This window comes from Emys orbicularis, chromosome 5 (assembly GCF_028017835.1).
Source record: "Emys orbicularis isolate rEmyOrb1 chromosome 5, rEmyOrb1.hap1, whole genome shotgun sequence".
Lineage (NCBI taxonomy): Eukaryota > Metazoa > Chordata > Testudines > Emydidae > Emys > Emys orbicularis.
In genome coordinates this window covers 61,890,398-61,896,325 of record NC_088687.1, presented here as the reverse complement: position 1 = coordinate 61,896,325, position 5,928 = coordinate 61,890,398, and positions in this window count along the sequence as shown.

Genomic DNA, 5,928 nt, shown 5'->3' with positions numbered 1-5,928 from the left:
GTTGCATGCATTCTTCGTAATGGAGGCATCACCAATAAAAACAAGGAAATGCATTACAGTAAGATTAAGGATCTGATTTAAACTTGCATTGCAATGAAATTTCAGCATTAATATAGCGAGAACAGTCCTATTTCTGAAGGTCCTCAGAACAGTCCATGTTCCACCTTATCCTCTATCTGTGTGTGGCTGTGATATGTATGACGGCTCATGTACCTGAGTTCTTCCATAAAGCATCACTGTAGCCTTAACTCCCAATTTCCTTGTGTTAGTGGGTTTAAATCAGACTGCTAAATTCATAATCTTTTATTGTTTTTGTATATAATTTACTTTTTTTGTAATGGTGGAATAATTTGTGTTGGATTTCCATTGATGAAGTAAAAGGCTCTGATTGCCAGAAGAGATTTGATGTCCACTAAAAAATTAAACTGCTGAAAGCTACAGCATGGAGGATGCTCCTTAAAGCCAACTGCAGCCCCAAAGGAGGACCTAAGGTTTGTCAAATGTTTTGAGATTCTCAGGAGAAAGGCGCTATAGAAGTGGAAAGTTTTATTTAAAGATTTCCTCTCAGCCATTGAACCTTAGTCCTCCAGATATTCTGAGCTGTTCTCTCAGCTCTTCTCTCAACTCAGGGCTATTTTCTAATAATAATTAACTCTAGGGATTTTCAGTTTAAGGTACTTTCTGTGAAAAGCAGGATGAATATCGAACAACTGGATACCAACCTATTCTGAACATATGCACCAGAAACTGCCTGACCAAGATTTTCAGAAATAACAAGTTGATTCAGATGCCTCAATTTTTGGGTACCCAACTTGAGACACCTTCAAGGGGGGATTGCTAAAAGGTGGATGCTCAATACTTTCTAAAATCAGGCCTCTTACAGATGCCAGAAGTTGGGCACCCAAATATTGTGGAACCCAAAAAATCACTAGCCTCTTTTTTGAAAATTATGACCATGGGTTTTTTTAATATGTAACGAACGTGTGGAACTGAATGTTAGTTAATGTAGATTTTTGTCCTATATTTAAAACATTAACCTCAAGTCCTAGCTAAATTTACTTTCTATAATATATTATTTTGTACCTGGGCAATATATTTTTGAGAAGTGTGCCCAATTTTGTTTTGGGCACAACTACTTTAAAAATATTTTTCCATGCACAGGTTTGGTTTTTTTTAAGTGAGGATATCATCTAATCCTCACCAACCAATCCAACATTTGAGGGTGTAAGCAACTTGAACAGTATGAGTAACTTGCACTGAAGAATTTTTGCTCTTTACATTCTCAGATTGCCTTCTTGAATTTATTCTTGGCTTAAATGAACAATTTCTACAAAAGAGTATTTGGTCTGTACATTGTTCCCAAATAGTTAATGGCAAGTATTCAGCCACTGAGCTGTGGTGACTTCATTTTTCCTGACTGGATGAGTTTAACTTTGAGAATCAGGTTCATGAGTTCAAAATTAGTTTTTCAGAAAAATTCTCCAACATTTCCCAAATGCTCTTGACAGTAAATTTGTTCAGTAGAATATTTGTCAAAAACAACAAACATGACAAATTAAGCGGAAGCAATTTGATTCTCAGGAACATTTTTTGTAGTATTTGGTCAACTCTGTTAGCAACTTAGTAAACTAGAACCTGGATGTTACTCTGGCATTTTTCACTCCTTGCAAAGAGTAATTCTGAAGACAGCATAAAAGTAGGATGATTTCTAGAAGAGAATGTGGTATAAGATGTATTTTGACAGTTGTAAGAACTGTAGAGTTCTATGTCAGTCAGTTCCAGTCTAACATTTTTAGAGCAAGGGCAAGCATTGACTAGACTGTTCTACCTTCTTCATTTCCCATCAATCCCTTTCTTCTCCTCCCCACATTTCCTGTCTTACCCATTCCATGACACTCCTGTCACTCACCCCTTTCTCCTTCTTCCTGTTTGAGCTCATGCCATCCATTCTTTCCTTATGTGGCTGTCATCAATATCTGTCTCACTCTTTTCCTCTCATCTCAATTCCTCATCTCAAACCTAGGCGACTTCAACTTCCCTACTGATAACTTATCCAGCTTCCTTTCTTTACTCTTTGTTTGACCTCCTGTTTTGGACTGACTTCTCTACTCACCAAAAACCTGATCCATTGCTCATTGACCTCAGAAAGTTTGAATCAGGCCCCACTTTGATTGCTTTCTTGGCTTTCTCTAAGCACCATTCTCACATGTCTTAGTCTCAGCGTTCCTTCTCTCAAACTCACCACTTACTTAATATTGCTCACTCCATCAACTTTTTGTATTGCTCATCTGCTCTCAGTTCCTTCCTTTCTTAATTTCTCTCACCTTTTACAACTCTATGGCCATCACGTTCCTCTTCCTCAGATTAGTTTCCATTGCTCATTTCTCTCACAGCCAGGGCCGGCTCTAGGTTTTTTGCCGCCCCAAGCAAAAAAAATTTTGGCTGCCCCCCAGCCCTGGGCTCTCCCCCCCACCCCACCCGCACCCCCTGCCGCCCCAGCGCTGGGCTTCCCCCCACCAGCGCTGACTCCGCCCGCTCCCCCCTCGCCTCCAGCCGGTCCAGCGCTGGCAGGGTCGGGGTATGCAGTGGGGCTCCCAGGCCGCGCCTCAGCCCAGGGTCCCTCCAGCCGGGGCTCCTGCCTCCAGGACCGGCCGGGACCGGGGAGGACAGAGCTGGGGGACTGCCCTGGCAGGGGGCTGAGGAGCCGGGGCAGGGCAGCCCCAGAGGGAGCGGAGCCCTTGAGAGCGGGATGCGGGCCCCGCACAGCAGCACCCCGCCCTCTATGGCCCCGCTGCTGCTGCTGCTCCTGGCCGTCCTGCCGCAGTCCCTGGGCATCTCTGGCCACTTTGCCCAGCCCTGGCTGCGGCGCTGGGGGGCAGCCGCCCTGCGGCACCTGCAGGCGGCTCCGTGTGCCCTGAGGGGCAGCCCCCAGCCCGAGTGTCCCGCGCTCAGAGCCCTCCCGGCCATAAGGTGTGGCCGCTGCTCCCCGACACGAACCACAGTGGCCCGAGGGCGCCCCGGTGCAGGACGCGCTGCTGCTGCCAGGGCTGGCTCTCAGCTTTTGCCGCCCAAGCACCAAAAAAAAAAAAAAAAAAAAGAGGCTGGCTGGAATGCCGCCCCTGAAAATGTGCCGCCCCAAGCACCTGCTTGGTTTGCTGGTGCCTGGAGCCGGCCCTGCTCACAGCAGTGTCCATCCAGACATGCAGAAATTTGCTTTTCCTGCATCTGTTTCCACCCCCTCAGATGGTCTCACTGCTGAGTACTTCTGAAGAGAATTCAGGGACCATAACTGACTTCCTCCACTTCTTTCAGCTCTGCCTTTTTCTTTGCTAAGCCAGTTTGCTGCTCCTCCATGATTGACTTCTCTTCCTTCTTTATGAATAGTCTCTCTGTTTTGCAAAACTTAATCAGTGGGGTCATCAGCTATTAGATTAGCTGCATGACTATAAACATCAAAATCCCACTGGCATCAGAACACAATTTAGGCCTCTTTGTACATAATGCTGATTGTTAACCCGATTTGACCTAATTCACTACCATTTTGTGCCATTTTTACCCCTCAACATAGACTGAGAAAAAATATTGTATTTTAAAAACAATTATTAGTACAATGTTATTCTAAAATGTCTCCTAGTTTCATTCTTCCTACTTGTTGGAATTGTTGCCTCCTTTTTAATTTTTGTCTTCCACTCATTAGTAGGCACTGATCAATACAATTCAATATAAATTAGATAATATAATCTGCTTATTTGTCCAGCAAAATGGGGGAAATTAAGTTAGTTATTGACTCAATGAAAAGTAGTGATTGAAAATTAAATATATAAATTAAAGAGTGTAATTAAGAACTACCTTTTTCCTACAAGTGATTAGAAATGCCTATGTATTAGCAGAGAATCATTAACTGAGAAATAAAAATAATTCTTCTGTGAGGTTACTTCAGTATAAGCTACTAACAGTGAATTGGTACCATGATATTTTGATCGTAAAACGAGGGATCTCTTTGATTTACCTGAATGCATCTAAGAGGATGAATTTTTTGCTATTGTGTATTTGCACTTCAGCAATCCATAAATATCTATAGACAGATACGAGGGCAATGCACATTGGATAAAATAGGCAAAAATACTTTATAATGCAGAATCTGAGAAAGGTCTGAAAAATCCATTTTCCATTCACTTTCATATATGGAAATGCTCTGTTTGTGCCAGCAAATTTCAAGTGATCTTTTAATATAAATATTTCAAAGTGGGAATATAATTTTGTTAAGTTGTTTATAAAAGTTTCATATTTTTTTAAAAACACTTTTGAATAAAAGAGTTTTAAAAGTATTCTCACTGGGGAAGACTTTTTATCTTTTCCCCACCCTTTTTATCCACCCAGGTTGTAACTACCATCAATGACATTCTTTGGATGTTTACAGTATTTATTTATGTAGATTGCTCAGACAAAAAAGAAGGGAGCAGAGTCACCCATGGCACATATATAGCATAACCTCATAAAGGATTCAAAATTTAGAAGAGCAAGTATAATGATGGGTTAGTGCACTAACCTTTCATCCTTGTTGACATACTTCAACATCACTTCCACTTTACCAAAAATTGTTACATTGTAATGTGAAACCCTGCTTTATGCTGCCTCCTCTTTCATTGTTGATCCAGTTACAGTCCTATTTGGATATTCCAGATAATGTGCACTCAACATGAAATTCTCATCCCCTTGAAGTCAGTTGCAAAATACCCACCGACTTCAGTGAGATCAGGAGTTCACCCACAATATTCCTCCTTGGCTGACTTTTTACCTTTCTATTGTATCTGAACAGAGAGTTCATCTCTTTAATGATCAAACACTTCTGAAGCTATTCCTTTTACCCACCAAAATGGGAGTCTTTAACCTGATAAACTGCCGAGGTCAACCAAGCTGCTGAGGTCTTTTAAGGGGAAGCAAAGTTTCCAATTAGAGATTCAGAGAGATTAACAAAACAGGACAGTACTTTTGTCCATTACTGTTACAGGAACAGGTTCACTAGAGGGGAAGGAAGTGGTCTTGGGATCCTCCAAAAGGCTTGACTCACTCTCCATTTAGTTTTTTTAAGTTTAATATTCAAGACCTCAAGATGAGAGCTCTGAAGACATGGATGAACAAGAATTCCTCTTCTTACCTGCCTAAAAATCTGTGTAGAAGAATTTCCTTTGCTCCTTACTTTTCCTTGAATCGAGTGGAGACCCCTGAAATCCATTTTAGGTTGTTTTCCTTTAGTTCATTTGCTTTCTCTTTTCTCTCAAGTCTGAGGAGTATGGATAGAAGTGTATGAATACCTAGTTACCCACTTTGAGAGTGCACACTCACGCTGGCCTGGTCATTTCCTACGTCATGGAAACGGTGGATGGGAAGCACTCTCTTCTCAGTTCTCATAGGGGATGGAGAGATATGCAAGCAGCATTCTCCTTATAGCATCTGTGTGAGGCTGTCTTATGTCAGCCTGCCTCAATAATCATGTAAACAGAAAAGTATCACACACCTACAGGTGCAGTAGTGCAACTATAGTTAAGGTTGTGTCATGATGTCTGTTTAAAGGTCAGCCTAAGTCCTCTAAATTCAACATGCTTAGTCAGATTTCTTTGAGATTTGGTGTGCCTCATGAGGGAGCAGGGCCGGGGTAGTGACCTGTATTCTGAGTCATTTGAATGTGGGGTTCTGGAGATATAAGACCCACCAAAAATTAGCCATTTAAAAAAATTCTTCTAGGTGGGAGGTTTTATGGAGAGCTAGAAAGCTAATTTTTGACAAGCTGTGCATCAAAATGGTCTTAATCTGTGGAGTTTTCAGATATCCAAGGTAGTGCATGGCACCCAGTAAATCTTTGGGGGACCCAAACTGAGAATGGTATTTAACAAAATGTACAGGTTTTTTTATACTCTATGTGCTCCA